Genomic DNA, 17,723 nt, shown 5'->3' with positions numbered 1-17,723 from the left:
TACATTCAATACACTACATAAATTCAAGTTGTCAAATAAGGTGCTGTTAACCCATTTCTCTCGGCTGTCCCATACAGCTCTTCATACTCAGTAATTTGACCTTGGCTTAATGGATTTACCAGTTTGTGCACAACTGTCATACTGTCCAGATTACAGCTATGCTATATTTGTAATTTTTTTTGCTTTCAAATGCTGACTTGCTTTTCCTCAATTTCCACTTCACTGCCATATGACTTCAAACATAAACTTACTACAATCTGAAAACTACATGGACAATCTACTGCAAGAATACAAAAGACACGTTTTGACATTGCTTAAGATAAAAGCAAAATGCTGCAGGTGCTGGAAATCTGAAATAAAAACAGAAAGCTGGAAAAGTTCAGCAGGTCTGGCAGCATCTTCAACTGAAGAAGAATCATACTGACTTGAAATGTTAACTCTGCTTCTCTCTCCACAGATGCTGCCAGGCCTGCTGAGTTTTTCTAGCATTCTCTGCTTTTATTTTATATTGTTGCAATTATTACTTATTAATTTTGCTTCAAAATTAACAGCATTTACAGAGCATAATCTCTTTACAATTTGGTAGCATAGAGGTAATGCTACAGGACTTAGTTCAGAGGTCAAGAGTAGACCAATGCTCCAGGATCACAGGTTCAAATCCCATTATGGAATTTAAAGTCAATTCAATAATAAATATGGAATTAAAAGCTAGTCTCACTAATAGAGGCCATGAAACAATTGGATTATCATAGAAAACAAATCTGGTTCACTAATGTCCTTTGGGCAAGGAAATCTGCTGTCCTTACCTGGTCTGGCCTACATTGACTCTAGATCCACACAAGGCAGTTAGTTGAGTCTTAACTGTAACGAACTCTGACAGTATTTCATCACACTCCTGATGTGCCTTGTAGATGGTGGACAGACTCTGGGGGGGACATGCTACACTTTTGGCTTGATAGGTTGCGGAGTTTCGCATCTGATCGTAGGTGGAGGTACACTCCTTACGTGTTGACAGGTAAAGAGAAAAGGGTACCAAGCAAAGGAAGGGCTAAGATGCAGCTCTGTTTTACTGCAGTCTTGATCTCAAAATTGTCAAAGGTGGAGCCATTCAACTGAATAATATCATGCATGTTATCATGGAAGGCCTGTGAAGCTTGACAAGACAGTGGATTTTTTCCAGTATCCAGTAGAGGTCCGTCCCGCTCACGGTGTCAGATGCTTTTGTGAGATCCACAAAGGCAAGGTGGAGTGGTGCTTGCTGCTCTCTGCACTTCTCTTGAAGCTGACATTGGAAACAAGATCATGTCTACCTTGGATCTGCCTGCTCTGAAACCATGCTGTGCCTTTGGATATATTCTGTTAGTCGATAGAGCCTCATTAGAATGACTCTGGCAAAGGCCTTCCCAGTGATGCTGAGGAGCGAGATGCCCCGGTAATTATTGTAATCCCCTTTGTTCCTGTATAAAATGAATATTTTTGTGTTCCATGTATCCTGTGGGACAAAGCCTTCTCTCCAGGAAAGGTGGTGGTGGATGTTTGGCAGCAGGTGGGGGTTTCCATACTTGAGTAGCTCAGCTAGTATTCAGCCCTTTCCAGGCTTTTCATGCTGCCAGGGAGTCAAAGGTCTTTAAGCTCAAGTAATGAGGATTCTGCATCAAGCTCATACATGACAGGTAGCTGCAAAAGATCATAAAGCACATGCAGAGAGATCCGTAAGCTTGGTTCAGAGCAGCGCTCTACGCAGTGGGCCATTTGTTTGTTTCTGTCCGTAAACACATAGCCTCCTGTGGATTTCGAAGGGGCAACTTTGGTGACGGTGGGGCCAATTGCTCTTCTGATAACGTCATACATAGTGCAAAGGTTACCATTGTCACTAGCAGTTTGTATTTATACATATAGATTGATGCAATACTTGCTGGCACAGTACCTTGCTGTCTTCTGCAAAACTGCCTTGGCCAGCATGAGATTGTCATGTGCTTTAGGGTTAGGAGACAGGTTGTAAGCCAGATTAGCTGTGTCCTTCACTTCAATAACAGGAGTCATTTCTGCAAGGTGTGTCTCAAACCAATCTACGTTCCTGTTTCTTCTTTTAACAATCGTGGTTACTGCAGCTCCATAGATGATTGACCAGAAATTCCCATGCTGCATCAGCGATATTTAGTGAGCCCTCAGGTGGAAGGGACATTGTCATCATCCCTCATACATGGCATGCCATTGTGTTTGGACATGTGTATTTTCCATGATTGCACCTTCATTCTGTTACTGACAAGCAAGTGATCTGTATTGCAATCTGCACTGTGATAGGCATTGGTGTGAAGAACAGATCACGTCTTCTGGTGATTATCAAGTCAAGTGATGTCAGTGGCCAGATCTTGGATGGCGCCATGATTCTTGTACCAATGTTTTCTCTGGAAGAAGGTGCTGGTAACGCAAAGTCCACTATGCACGATGTTCTTGTAGCCGCTGTTCATCTTGCCAATGCCATGACCACCAAGGCACGTTTACCATGAAATTCTGTCTGATCCAATTCTTGCATTAAAATCCCCCAAGAGAAATAACTTTTCTCCATTTGGCAGATGATCCAGAAGAACATCTAGAATTTCGAAGTGATCATCGTCTTTAGCATTGACATACAGGGTTGGTGCATAAACATAGATGGTGATGACAAAATTTCCATCTAATGCTAGATGAAGAGATATGGGGCATTCAGAAGTCACGACAGGCATCTCAATCGATCTACGTCGATCTATTGTTGACAGAAAAGATCACTCCATGTTCACAGTTGTAAAATGCACTTTTGCCCTGCCAACTGATATCATGTGCTGATCCAGTGTCGGTCAATCTAGTTTCTTGGAGAGCACCAATGTCGATGTCGATCTTATGTAGCTCATGGTCAATCAATGTTATCTTACGTACATTGTCTGTCGACTGCAAAATCTCATACATGCCAAGACACAGTCCTGATGTTCCAGATTCCAAGCTGCAGAATCTTCACCTTTTGTTTCTTGGGTACCCACTGACCGTCTGCTTGTCAGGATAGGAACTCTAAACCTCATGTATTTATCAAGGAAGGCAGACATTTGTGGGTCAGCACCTTATTGGCAGGGGGCTGACTAGCTTGAGGCAGGCAGTGACTGACCAATAGAATGCAATGATCCTTCCTTCTGTCAGAGGCATCCCTGTGGTGCCTTTCCCTTATGTCCAATCGAGCTGGTCTTATACCTATAAGCCCATGAGCCGCTACCTCCTGAGTTGGTCCCCCAATTGCTAAGAGTAAGAATGAAGTGTCCTCTCCAATACTTTTTGGAATAATAATAAATTAAGCTTTCAAAAATGGGAAAGGATCAAGAAAATAAGGAGCTTATTCACTTGTGAAGAATTATAAATAACCCACCAGTGCAAGTTGTGATAATTCAGTTTCTCCACCAGATATATAAATACATACATCTTGGGATTAGAAATGGTGTCATTTGAAAGGGGTGTGTTAAAGTAGAACAGCCACAAATTATTTTGAGAGAGAAATTATTTCCTTCGTCATATTTCTGATTTTCCAGCAGGTGGCCTTCAAACCCAAAATTTTCTCCCATTCCCAAACTATTGACTCAGCCCTTTTCAACAGTTAAGTACAGAGATTTTGGCAGTGACAGTATATCAACAAAGTAAAAGTACTGCAGTCCAATACTTTTCACAAAGTCACTTCAGCACTACATTGCAATTTAGAGAATTCTACCAACAATGTATAAAATTAATCAATTGACCTTTTCTGATCTTGAACTCTGGAAAGAATAAAGTATCATAATTAGGCCCCACACCTCTCCACCCATATAGGTGTCACTTGTTCTAAAGTGATTGTGAGGACCAGAAAATTATAAATCCTACTGGTTTTTAACCCATTTCCAGCTCTGATAATTTGCACCATGGTAGTTCCCAGCAACATGTAACTGCATGCTAGCACTTTGTTATATTATTCTTCTGAATTTTTCTGCATGTGTAAGTGAAGGATGCCGAGAAAATTTAGAGGACGTGTCCTATTTTGGATAGATTACTGATTTTAGAAACACAAAATATAAATTTAAAACTGTTAGATGTTAAAGGTAAAATAAACAATAATTTACCATAGTTGCAGGCAGTTCAAAGTTCACCACTGCCAGCAACTCAAACTGAGACCTCCACTCCTTCCAAAGTTTTGGAAATAAATCTTCTCTGAACTGAAATTGTTTATCACTGCATTTATTGGAGGTTCAGGAGGATGCATATCAATTACTGGGAATGTAATTAAAGAAGAATCAGTGTTACTCTGGGTGTGTTGGAAGAAAATGACTAAATTAACAATACACTGACAAATCTCCTCAGTGGCTGAGTGGTCAAGTTATTTTCTCAGCCTTATTGGCTGGGAAGATTCCAAGTACAAACCCAAATCTGTGGTGAGTCAGCTGATTTCAGCCAGGGCATGGGTAGGTGGCCTGCAATAAACCTCAGCGAACCAGATCTACAAAACCTGCTCCTGATTGCTATCCATCAGTCTCTGCTGGAAGTGTGTCTGATTGAGGACGTGATCAGGTTCAAGTATAATGTCCTTCACAGTCAGCCTGCCTACCAATTGACAGAATTCAGATGGATAAAGGTCACTTGGATGGAGGGTGTGGGCTGCTTGTGGAACCACGTCACAGCAATTCCATGTCTTCTAAAATGTGAACAAAACTCGAGATAGTTAATCAATTCCACAACTATAAATCATGGGAGAACAGAAAGAAAATACCAAGAATATTTACTTTCCAGTTAAACACAACAGAATTACAAGTAATGTTGAATAGTCTTCCTGCCAACTCCATAAATAGCTCTTTGCCTGTATCAAAATGTATTTTAATGTAGTTTTTGCAAATTCATCAGATCTGGCTTGGACTCAATTAACAGTTTTTAAATTGTCAAAAATTAGTCTAAGTAAACCTAAAAAAAAAGCTTACTTTCCAGATGGTAACCAACCTGTAAACCATTTATTTAGCAACAATTTGTCAAAACCTACTATGGCTTCAGATTGTTGTTGTCTCTCTTTTTCCTCTCATGTTTCTTGAAGGCACTGATCATCCTGGTGTTTGGTTCCACTAGTGCTGGTGACCTTTCAATAAGTTGCTCAAGTGACCATGTTTTACATACGAGATGTCAACCAAACACCAGAGACATCACAGCCAGGTCAATCCTTGTTCTCACTGAATGACCACCAATGTACACTCTCCAATAGAAGCCAATGCAGAATGTAAAGCAACTGAAACTTTGGCTAATTCTTCTTCTCTCCAGCCTAAAGGAACGGAGGCAATTATAGACCTCGAATGCTGCCTTGATTCAGGTGTCAAAACTGGGATGTTCTGGTCCATATAGCTCTGTCACTTTTAAATAAAAATGGGATGGAGAGCATATTCAGGTACGTACTAGATTCAGATTCTGTTATCTATAAGTTTTGGTAATGGTGTAAAATTATTGCTTTATCTCTTTAGGAGACTTAGCTTTTACTAACAGTTCCAACAAGTTGAGGACACAAACCCAGCCAACAAAGCCACGCAAAAAATATCAGGTGACGATGTAAAAATGACACTAGGTTGGAAGCCATCATCAGTCTGATTTGGTTCAGCGTTTTAACGCCTACGTCTTGAAAACGGAAAAGGGTTAGTAAAGGGCAGAGAAAGGCAAGAGTTTCAAGGGTGTTTCAGGAGAATTTTGTACATCAGTATATGTCCAGTCCAATGAGGTGGGATGCATTGCTGGATCTAGTTCTGGGAAATGAGATGGGTCAAATGGAACACGTGTCGGTAGGGGAATATGTAGTGATCGTTAAAACTTCCATCGGAAGATGAAACTTCTTGGGCAATTCCCACGGAGACCTTGTGTTGGGAATTCTAAGCAGTCCTGTAGCACATCCTCCCAGTACATCCGGTCTCCAGCCACCTGGAGACCGGAAGATCTGGACTGTTATATTGTCAACACAGGAAAAAAAAATTGCCAAGCAGATATTAATTTGTATATTTTTAAAATTTAAAAGGCAATTAAGTTAAACAAAGTTTTGCTAAAAAACAATAAATGCTAAACCAGACACCAGTCCCTCAGATTCAGTTAAAATGATACCAATTTAAAGACAGCTTCACTGACAAGTCTGTGCTGGACAACATTATTGCAATTGTTTCATCATCCGTTGGGGGAGGGCAGGACGGTAAAGGTGAATACTTCAGCTGCTCAGCAACTTCTTTTTCGCCTTGGCTGTTGGGAGTTTGCTTTGCAGTATAAATGAATTAGTTTGAACAGCAACAGAGCTCACAGCAAGTACACAAACTTTAGAAAAAGATTTGATACAATTAGTGTTGATCACAAATGTTTAGCTTCAAAATGAATATAAGGGCAAAAGGCTGTGGTATTGTCACTGGACTAGTAATCCAAAGACCCAGGGCAATGCGCTGGGGGCCTGGGTTTGAATCCCACAATGGCACTTGGTGGAATTTGAATTCAATCAATAAATATCTCAAACCATTGTCGATTGTCATGAAAATCCACCTGGTACACTCATGTACCTTCCTTTAGGGAAGGAAATCTGCTGTCCTTACCTAGTGACTCCAGATCCACAGCAATCTGGTAGACTTTTAAAATGTTCAGAGTGCCTAGCAAGCCACTCAGTTTATCAAACTGCTAAAAAGTCAATAAGGAAATCGATGGACAAGGCGGATGGACCACACAGCATCAACCCAGGCACCAGAAACTACAGCAGCAATCTCAGCCCTGTCAACCCTGAAAAGTCCTCCTTACTAACATCTGGGGCTTGTGCCAAAACTGGGAGAGCTGTCTCAGACTAGACAAGCAACAGCCAAACAAAATCACACTCACGGAACCATACCTTAATGTTCCAGACACCATCGCCATCCCTGGATATGTCCCTTCCCACCGACAGGACAGACCCAGCAGAGGTGGCAGCACAGTGGTATAGAGTAGGGAGGGGGTTGCCCTGGGAGTGCTCAACATCGACCCCATGAAGTCTTATGGCATCAGGTCAAACATGGCTCCTGCTGATTACCACTTACCATCCCACCTCAGCTGATGAATCAGTACTCCTCCATCTTGAACACCACCTGGAGGAAGCACTGAGGGTGGCGAGGGCGCAGAACGTACACTGGTTAGGGTCTTTGACATCCATCACCAAAAATGGCTTGGTAGCAACACTATAGACCGAGCCCTAAAGGACAAAGCTGTTTGAATGGGTCTGCGGCAGGTGGTGAGGGAATCAACAAGAGGAAAAAACATACTTGACCTCATCCTCCCCAACCTACCTGCCGCAGATGCATCTGTCCATGACAGTATTGGTAGGAGTGACCACTGCACACTCGTTGTGGAGATGAAGGCCCATCTTCACATGAAGGACACCCCTCCATAAGACCATAAGACATAGGAGCAGAAAGTAGGCCATTCAGCCCATCGAGGCTGCTCCGCCATTCAATCATGGCTGATAAGTTTCTCAACCCCATTCTCCCACCTTCTCTCCGTAACCTTTGATCCCCTTACCAATCAAGAACCTATCTATCTCGGTCTTAAATACACTCAATGACCTGGCCTCCACAGCCTTCTGTGGCAATGAATTCCATAGATTCACCACTCTCTGGCTAAAGAGGTTTCTCCTCATCTCTGTTCTAAAAGGTTTTCCCTTGACTCTGAGGCTGTGCCCTTGGGTCCTAGTCTGTCCTACTAATGGAAACATCTTTCCCACGTCCACTCTATCCAGGCCTTTCAGTATTCTGTAAGTTTCAATCAGATCCCCCCTCATCCTTCTAAACTCCATCGAGTATAGACCCAGAGTCCTCAAACGCTCCTCATATGTTAAGCCCTTCATTCCTGGGATCATTCTCGTGAACCTCCTCTAGACCCTCTCCAGGGCCAGCACATCCTTCCTGAGATATGGGGCCCAAAATTGCTCACAATATTCTAAATGTGGTCTGACCAGAGCCTTATAAAGCCTCAGCAGCACATCCCTGCTTTTATAATCTAGTCCTCTTGAAATAAATGCCAACATTGCATTTGCCTTCCTAACTACCGCGTCAACCTGCAAGTTAACCTTAAGAGAATCCTGGACTAGGACTCCCTAGTCCCTTTGCACTTCAGATTTCTGAATTCTCTCCCCATTTAGAAAATAGTCTGTGCCTCTATTCTTCCTACCAAAGTGCATGACCTCACACTTCCCCACGTTGTATTCCATCTGCCACTTCTTTGTCCATTCTCCTAACCTGTCCAAATCCTTCCGCAGCCTCCCCGCCTCCTCAATACTACCTGTCCCTCCACCTATCTTTGTATCATCTGCAAACTTAGCCAGGATGCCCTCAGTTCCTTCATCTAGATTATTAATGTATAAAGTGAAAAGTTGTGGTCCCAACACTGACCCCTGCGGAACTCCACTAGTCACCGGCCCCCTTATCTCCACTCTCTGCCTCCTGCCAGACAGCCAATCTTCTATCCATGCTAGTACCTTGCCTCTAATACCATGGGCTCTTATCTTACTGAGCAGCCTCCTGTGCGGCACCTTGTCAAAGGCCTTCTGGAAGTCCAAGTAGATAACATCCATTGTCTCTCCTTTGTCTACCCTCCTCGTTACCTCCTCAAAGAATTCTAACAGATTTGTCAGGCATTGACCTCCCCTTGATGAAACCATGCTGACTTTGCCCGATTTTACCATGCACTTCCAAGTATTCTGAAATCTCATCCTTAATAATGGACTCTAAAATCTTACCAACGACCGAGGTCAGGCTAATCGGCCTGTAATTTCCCGTCTTTTGCCTCACTCCCTTCTTAAACAGGGGGGTTACATTAGTGATTTTCCAGTCCTCTGGGTCCCTCCCTGACTCCAGTGATTCCTGAAAGATCACCACTAGCGCCTCCACTATCTCTTCAGCGATCTCCTTCAGAACTCTGGGGTGTAATCCATCTGGTCCAGGTGATTTATCCACCTTCAGACCTTTTAGTTTTCCTAGCACCTTCTCCTTGGTAATGGCCACCATACTCACCTCTGCCCCCCGACTCTCTTGAACTTTGGGGATGTCGCTCGTGTCTTCCACTGTGAAGACTGATGCAAAGTACCTATTCAGTTCCTCCGCCATTTCTTTGTTCCCCACTACTACTTCTCCAGCGTCATTTTCCAGCGGCCTAATGTCCACTTTTGCCTCTCTCTTACCCTTTATATATCTAAAAAAACTCTTGCAATCTTCTTTTATATTACTGGCTAGTTTACCCTCATATTTAATCTTCTCCCTCCTTATTTCTTTTTTAGTTGTCCTCTGTTGGTCTTTGTAGGCTTCCCAATCCCCTGGTTTCCCACTGCTCTTCGCCGCATTGTATGCTTTCTCGTTAGCTTTTATGCTGTCCCTGACTTCCCTTGTCAGCCATGGTTGCCTCGTCCTCCCTTTAGTATGCTTCTTCTTCCTAGGGATGAATTTTTGCTGTGTCCCCCAAATTACTCCCAGAAACTCCTGCCATTACTGTTCCACTGTCTTTCCTGCTAGGCTCATCTCCCAGTCAATTCTGGCCAGCTCCTCCCTCATGTCTCTGTAGTTGCCTTTATTCAACTGTAATACGGTTACATCTGATTCCAGCTTTTTCCTCTCAAATTGCAGGGTAAATTCTATCATATTATGGTCTCTTCCTCCTAAGGGTTCCTTCACCTTAAGCTCCCTTATCAAATCTGCCTCATTACACATCACTAAATCTAGAATTGCCTGTTCCCTAGTGGGATCCACCACAAGCTGCTCCAAAAAGCCATCTCGTAGACATTCCACAAATTCCTTTTCTTGGGACCCACTACCAACCTGATTTTCCCAGTCTACCTGCATATTGTAATCCCCCATGATCACTGTAATCTTGCCTTTCTTACACGCCTTTTCTATCTCCTGGTGTATCTTGTGCCCCACATCCTGACTACTGTTCGGAGGCCTGTACATAACTCCCATTATGGTTTTTTTACCTTTGTGGTTCCTCAACTCTACCCACACAGATTCTACATCATCTGACCCTACATCATTTCTTGCTATCGATTTAATTTCATTTCTTACTAACAAAGCAACCCCACCCCCTCTGCCAACCTGCCTATCTTTTCGATAGGATGTATATCCTTGGAAATTTAGCTCCCAGTCCTGATCCCCTTGCAGCCATGTCTCCGTAATGCCCACCACATCATACCTGCCAATTTCAATCTGCGCCACAAGCTCATTTACCTTATTTCGTATACTGCGTGCATTCAAATACAACACCTTCAGTCCTGTATTTCCCGTCCCCTTTCTCATTGTCGTCCCTTTATCTGATGTGCTTGAAGTTAGATTCCTAGCCCATTCCAAACACTCTGTCCTATTTTGTGTTCTGGAGACTTTAATAGCCTCTCCTGGGCTCTCCTTTCTTTTCAGTTTTTTCATAATTTTCCATGAAGTTGAATCCACCCTCCAGCACGTTGTGTGGCACCACCACCATGCTAAATGGGTTAGATTTCAAACAGATCTAGCAACTCAAGACTGGGTGTCCATGAGGTGCTGTGGGCCTTCAGCAGCAGCAGAATTGTAATCAATTTGTAACCTCATGGCACAGCATATCCCCCACTCTACCATTACCGCCAAGCTGGGGGATCAACCCAGGTTCAATGAAGAGTGCAGAAGGACATGCCAGGAGCAGCACCAGGCATACCTAAAAATGAGGTGTGAACCTGGTGAAGCTACAACACAGGACTACTTGCATGCTAAACAGCATTAGCAGCAAGTAATAGACAGAGTTAAGTGATTACACAACCAACAGATCAGATATAAGCTCTGTAGTCCTGCCACATCCAGTCGTGAATGGTGATGGACAATTAAATGACTCACTGGAGGAGCAGGCTCCACAAATACCCCCATTCTCAAAAACAGGGGAGCCCAGCACACCAGTGCAAAAAAAAAAAGGCTGAAGCATTTGCAACAATCTTCAGCAGAAGGGCTGAGTGGATGATCCATCTCGGCTTCCTCCTGAGGTCCATAGCAGCATAGGTGGCAGTCTTCAGCCAATTCGATTCACTCCTATATCGATATCAAGAAACGGCTGAAGACACTGGATACAGCAACGGCTAAGGGCCCTGACAATATTCCGGCAACAGTACTGAAGACTTGTGCTCCAGAACTTGCCAACCCCTAGCCAAGCTGTTCCAGTACAGCTACAACACTGGCATCAACCCGGCAATGTGGAAAATTGCCCAGGTATATCCTGTACACAAAAAGGACAAATCACCACCCCATCAGTCTACTCTTGATCATCAGTAAAGTGATGAAGGGGGTCATCAACAGGCTATCAAGATGCACTTGCTTAGCAATAAACTGCTCACTGATGCTTGGTTTGGGTTCTGCAAGGGTCACTCAGCTCCTGACCTCGTTCCAGCCTTAGTTCAAACGTGGACAAAAGAGCTGAACTCCAGAAGTGCGGTGAGAGTAACTGCCATTAATATCAAGGCAGCAATTGACCAAGTGTAGCAGTAAGGAACCCTAGCAAAACTGGAGTCAATGGGAATCAGGGGGAAAACTCTCCACTGGTTGGAGTCATACCCAGCACAAAGGAAGATTGTTGCGGTTGTTGGAGGTCAATCGTCTCAATTCCAAGACATCATGGCAGGACTTCCTCAGGGTAGTGTCCTAGGCCTAACCGTCTTCAGCTGCTTCATCAATGACCTTCATTCCATCATAAGGTCAGAAGTGGGGATGTTCACTGATGACTGCACAATGTTCAGCACCATTCTCACACCTCAAATACTGAAGCAGTCCAAGTCAAATGCAGCAAGACTTGGACAATATCCAGACTTGGGCTGACAAGTGACAAGTAACATTCACGCTACACAGATGCCACGCAACAACCATCTCCAACAAGACAGAATCTAACCGCCACCCCTTGACATTCAATGGTATTACCATCGCTGAATCCCCCACTATCAACAACATCGTGGGGTTTACCATTGACCAGAAACTGAACTGGACTAGCCATATAGATACTGTAGCTACAAGAGCAGATTAGATTCTAGGAATCCTGTGGCAAGTAACTCATCTCCTGACTCCCCAAAACCTGTATAAGGCACAAGTCAGGAGTGTGATGGAATACTCTCCGCTTGCCTGGATGAATGCAGCTCCAAAAACATTCAAGGAGTTTAACACCATCCAGGACAAAGTAGCCCGCTTAATTGGCACTTCATCCACCACCTTAAGCATTCATTTCTTCCACCACCAATGCACAATCACAGTAGTGTGTACCATCTACAAGGTGCACTGCAGGAATTCACCAAGGTTCTTTAGGCAGCACCTACCAAACCCATGACCAACACCACCTAGAAGGACAAGGGCAGCACCACCACCTGAAAGTTCCCCTCCAAGTCACTCACCATCCTGACTTGGAAATATATCACCGTTCTTCACTGTCGCTGGGTCAAAATCCTGGAACTTCCTCCCTAACAGCACTGTGGGTGTACCTACACCACAGGCACTGCAGCAGTTCAAGGCGGTAGTTCACCACCACTTTCTCAAGGGCAATAATTGCTGGCCTAGTCAGTGACACCACATCCCATGAACGAATAAAAAAAGGTAAAGACCTTTTTATTCTGACCTCCTTGTTCTGATATCCCTATCGCCCTTGACACAAGTCCAGAATAACCAACTCCTTATCACAACATTCCCCAAAATTACAATGCTTCAGGAAGTAATTAAGTTGTGTAAAACACTTTCAGATGTCCTGAGGTTCTGAAGCTGTTATACAACTGCAAGCTTTCTTTTTGTCACAAAACAAATATGAACAAGTAAAGACATTAGATCCATCTTCATCACTGAATCCTTAAATAATGTCAAGGTTTTTGTGTCCATTATGCTACCCAGAAGCCTTCAAATTTTGACCCGCTTCACTCGAAAAGCTTCCTGCCTTCATTCCTAAATTTGTATCCAATGGTTTGCACCAACGGCTCCTTGTTCTGCTAATTTGAAGTAGTGCTCTGGATTTATCTTTTCATTTTAATACATAACTTGTATAAATTTGGGTTCTTTTAACTGCATTTCAATCAATCCTAATTTACCAATACCAAATAAGCCAAATTGCATTTACGTCACATTGGACTTTCAACGAGTTGAAAAAATATACCCATTGCAAATGCACATTGTGTTTTAAGATACTGCAAGCCAAACAAAAAAAAACTCCATTGGCATGGTGTAATTAAACAATGCTGGAAATACTCAACAGGTTCAGAGAGAAACAAAGTCAATAAAAAAATAGAAGCAGCTGTAGGCCATTTGGCCCCTCAAGCAATAAGATTATGGCCAATCTGATTGTGGCATTAACTCCACTTTCCTGCCTGCCCCCCATAACCTTTGACTCCCAAGCTGATCAGAAGTCTGTCCAATTCAGGCTTGAATATGGCTCAGTTCATAGCACCCTTGCCTTTGAATCAGAGGGTTGTGGGTTCATGTCCCACTCCCGGAAACCAAGAACTGTGATTGTACTCGAAAGAGTTGCAATCTGTGACTGTTGATAACTCAAAAGAGTTTGAATATATTCAATGACCCAGCCTCCACTGCTCCCTCATAGAGTGAATTCCAAAGATCAATGATCTCAGAGAAGAAATTCCTCCTCACCTCCATCCTAAATAGGAGACTTCTCATTTTGAGACGCTGCCCCTTAGTTCTAGATTCCCTTCCAAGGGGAAACTCCTATCAGCATCCACCTTATCAAGTTCCCTCAGCATCTTATATATTTCAATAAGATCACCTCTCATTCTTCTAAGTTCCAAGGTGTATAGGCCCAACCTTTCCTAATAAGCCAACACCTTTATCCCAAGGATTAACCTAGTGAACCTTCCCTGAACTCTCTCCAGTGCATGTATATGCTTTTTTAAGTAAGGAGACCAAAATTGCACAGTGCTCTAAGTGCAGTCTCACCAACACCCTGCACAGTTGTAACAAGACTTCCCTACATTTATCCTGCAACCCCTTACAATAAAGGCCAACATTCCATTTGCTTTCCTAATTTCTTGCTGTACCTGCATGCTAACCTTTTGTGATTCATGTATGAGGACACCCAGATTCCTCTGTCCCTCAGCATTGCGCAGTCTCTCTCTATGTAAATAATATTCTGCTTTTCTAGCTCTCGCAAAGTGTCCAACCGAACATTTTCCCCACATTTTTCCTTAGAACTGGAAAAAATTAGAGATGTGAGGGGTTTTAAGCAAGTACAAAGGTAAGAAAGGTGTGGCAGAGGGGTGGAAAGAACAGAAGAGGAGATCTGCGATAGGGTGGAACTGGAAGGCCAGACAGATTAATTACAAAGGGGTGATGGTGCAAGGCAAAAGGGGATGGTCATTGTTAAAGTAAAGAAACAAAACTTTACAGAAGAAACTTTACGACCTCCAGACTCAACACTGTTATGATCCCCAGATGAGGTTCCCCTGAACAGAGATGAGGTGAAATTTTTTCTCTCAGAGGGTTGTGCGACTTTGGAATTCTCTGCTTCAGAAAGTGGTGGAGGCAGGGTTGCTGAGTATTTTAAAGACAGAGGTTGATTGATTCCCTTGCCTAACAAGAATCTAAGATTATCAGGGTTAGATGGGAATGTGGAAATCGAAACACAGCCATGATCTTATTGAATGGCGGAGCAGGCTCCAGGGGCCGAATGGTCTATTCCAGTTCCTATTTCTTATGTTCTTATAAGCCTGATCCCAGGGTGGAACCCAGCTTGATAGATCCTAACTTTTATTTGTTTGCTTAGGTACGTGGAGAATAGCTACTGAACAGTCACAGGAGTCAGCTGATAAACTTTTTACAAAAGAATAAAATATTTATTCAACAAGAAAAGATGACCTATATCACGATACTCCTTCACCCACATACCTTTACAGGTATTTACAGATTTGTAAGGATAACACAAGTCACAAAAGCTATCTTATACTTTAATGTACGCGGTAAGTTACCAATCCATGTAAACCTCTGACACCCTGTGGTCAGCCATACCACACTCTGACCTCAAGTGAGATGCTACCTCAACCAGATGCTATAGATCTCTCCTCAGCTCCCTCAGACGCTTGTCACACTGTGAGCCAACCAGTCTCACTAAATTCCGTCCTTCACACGAGGCTTTCCAATCTCCACTCTCCAAGAACTTGCCTTGGAATCTTCTCCCAAACTGACGTTTTCTCTCAGACACCTTCCAAAAGGGTTCATCTCCAAGGTTTCGAACTCTCCTTTTGATGTTCCTTTTCCCTGGGTCACCACATGCATTCAAGCTGTCTTCCATGCGCTCTCTCTCACCAACTTAGCCTTAACAGTACACCACTGCTTCACATGCCCATAGCAAAGAATTACAGACCTTCAGTTGTCTCTTTGAACCTTCTTGCAAGCTGTTCTCACTTTAAATCTGAAGTTCAGAGCCTTTCTCACTGCCCCCCACTCTTAACTTAACAGGAACTTTTCCCAGGTTCCTGTTCATCCTTTGGCTACAAGGTTTTCTTTGGACTTTCCCCTCTTCCACTCCATTAGATTTTTGGGGTTTTTCTTTAGCTTGGGATTTCTATCTGTCCCCTTTGCTCCAGTCTTTCCTGGCAGTAAGTCCAGAACCAGCTGAACTCCAGCAGCTTCCAAATCAAACTGCTGTATTTCTTCTGTGTATGTTGCTAGGCAACAGCACTGTTTTTCTACTCATGTGTTTACCATTACCTTATAGCAGTCGTAAACACCTCATTAGAAATGCAAGCAGCCTTTTAAAGTGAAACTAAAACTCAATTTGACCTCTTGGATTGGAAGCAAAATTAATAAATTTTTCCAGGTCCCGACGAGAGCATGAAGCAGCACCGAAGTAATCATCGATGTACCGGAGAAAGAGTTGTGGGAGGGGGCCGGAGTAGGACTGGAACAAGGAATGTTCCACATACCCCATAAAGAGACAGGCATCACCCCACCAGCCTCCGCATTCAAAGGATCATCCTCCGCCATTTCCGCCAACTCCAGCATGATGCCACCGCCAAACACATCTTCCCTTCACACCCTCTGGCGGCATTCCGTAGGGATCGTTCCCTCCGGGACACCTCTACACCTCCATCCCCCACCAGGATGGTCTGAGGGCCCTTAGCTTCTTCCTTGAACAGAGGCCCCAACAATCCCCATCCACCACTACTCTCCTCCGTCTGGCTGAACTTGTTCTCACACTGAACAATTTCTCCTTTAACTCCTCTCACTTCCTCCAAATAAAAGGTGTGGCTATGTGTACCCGCATGGGCCCCAGCTCTGCCTGTCTCTTTATGGGGTATGTGGAACATTCCTTGTTCCAGTCCTACTCCGGCCCCCTCCCACAACTCTTTCTCCGGTACATCGATGATTACTTCGGTGCTGCTTCATGCTCTCGTCGGGACCTGGAAAAATTTATTAATTTTGCTTCCAATCTCCACCCCTCCGTCATTTTCACATGGTCCATCTCTGACACTTCTCTTCCCTTCCTTGACCTCTCTGTCTCAATTTCTGATGATAGACTGTCCACCAATATCCATTACAAGCCTACCGACTCCCACAGCTACCTCGACTACAGCTCCTCACACCCCGCTTCCTGTAAGGACTCCATCCCATTCTCTCAGTTCCTTCGCCTCCGTCGCATCTGTTCTGATGACGCTACTTTCAAAAACAGCTCCTCTGACATGTCCTCCTTCTTCCTTAACCGAGGTTTTCCACCCACGGTCGTTGACAGGGCCCTCAACCGTGTCCGGCCCATATCCCGCGCATCCACCCTCACGCCTTCTCCTTCTTCCCAGAAACATGATAGGGTCCCCCTTGTCCTCACTTATCACCCCACCAGCCTCCGCATTCAAAGGATCATCCTCCGCCATTTCCGCCAACTCCAGCATAATGCTACCACCAAACACATCTTCCCTTCACCCCCCCTGGCAGCATTCCGTAGGGATCGTTCCCTCCGGGACACCCTGGTCCACTCCTCCATCACCCCCTACTCCTCAACCCCCACCTATGGCACCTCCCCATGCCCACGCAGAAGATGCAACACCTGCCCCTTCACTTCCTCTCTCCTCACCATCCAAGGGCCCAAACACTCCTTTCAAGTGAAGCAGCATTTCACTTGCATTTCCCCTAACTTAGTCTACTGCATTCGTTGCTCCCAATGCGGTCTCCTCTACATTGGAGAGACCAAACGCAAACTGGGCGACCACTTTGCAGAACACCTGCGGTCTGTCCGCAAGAAAGACCCAAACCTCCCTGTCGCTTGCCATTTTAACACTCCACCCTGTTCTCTTGCCCACATGTCTGTCCTTGGCTTGCTGCATTGTTCCAGTGAAGCCCAACGCAAACTGGAGGAACAGCACCTCATCTTCCGACTAGGCACTTTAAAGCCTTCCGGGCTGAATATTGAATTCAACAACTTTAGATCTTAAACTCCCCCTCCCCCCATCCCGTTTCTCCCCCTCCCTTTTTTTTCAATAATTTATATAGATTCTTCTTTTCCCACCTATTTCCATTATTTTTAAATCTAAAACTAAAACTTTGTTAGTCTTTCCACCCCACCCCCACTAGAGCTGTACCTTGAGTATCCTGCCTTCCATTCTTAATTAGCACTTTTCTTAGATAATACACCACCTTCAACACCTCTTTGATCCTTTTGTCTGTGACATCTTTTGATTATCTGCTCCTATCACTGCTTGCTTATCTCCACAATCATCCCACCCTCTA

At 44.0% G+C, this 17,723-nt stretch overlaps 1 protein-coding gene across 3 annotated transcripts in view; it reads right to left on the bottom strand.

Annotated features, from left to right (window-relative positions):
* Positions 1 to 17,723, bottom strand: part of ercc8 (excision repair cross-complementation group 8) — a 69,302-nt gene that overhangs the window by 50,876 nt on the left and 703 nt on the right. Inside the window, exon 2 of one of the 3 annotated variants that reach the window (XM_078549286.1) lies at positions 4,116 to 4,263. The exons of the other annotated variants lie outside the window; for them this stretch is intronic. The gene's annotated coding sequence lies outside the window, so the exon portion shown is untranslated. The remainder of the gene's footprint in view (positions 1 to 4,115; positions 4,264 to 17,723) is intronic. 3 annotated transcript variants of the gene reach the window in all.

The sequence above is a fragment of the Cetorhinus maximus genome, chromosome 1, assembly GCF_964194155.1.
Source record: "Cetorhinus maximus chromosome 1, sCetMax3.hap1.1, whole genome shotgun sequence".
Taxonomy (NCBI): domain Eukaryota; kingdom Metazoa; phylum Chordata; class Chondrichthyes; order Lamniformes; family Cetorhinidae; genus Cetorhinus; species Cetorhinus maximus.
The sequence above is the reverse complement of the archived record's forward strand: the minus strand, read 5'-3'. Positions and strand labels throughout refer to the sequence as shown.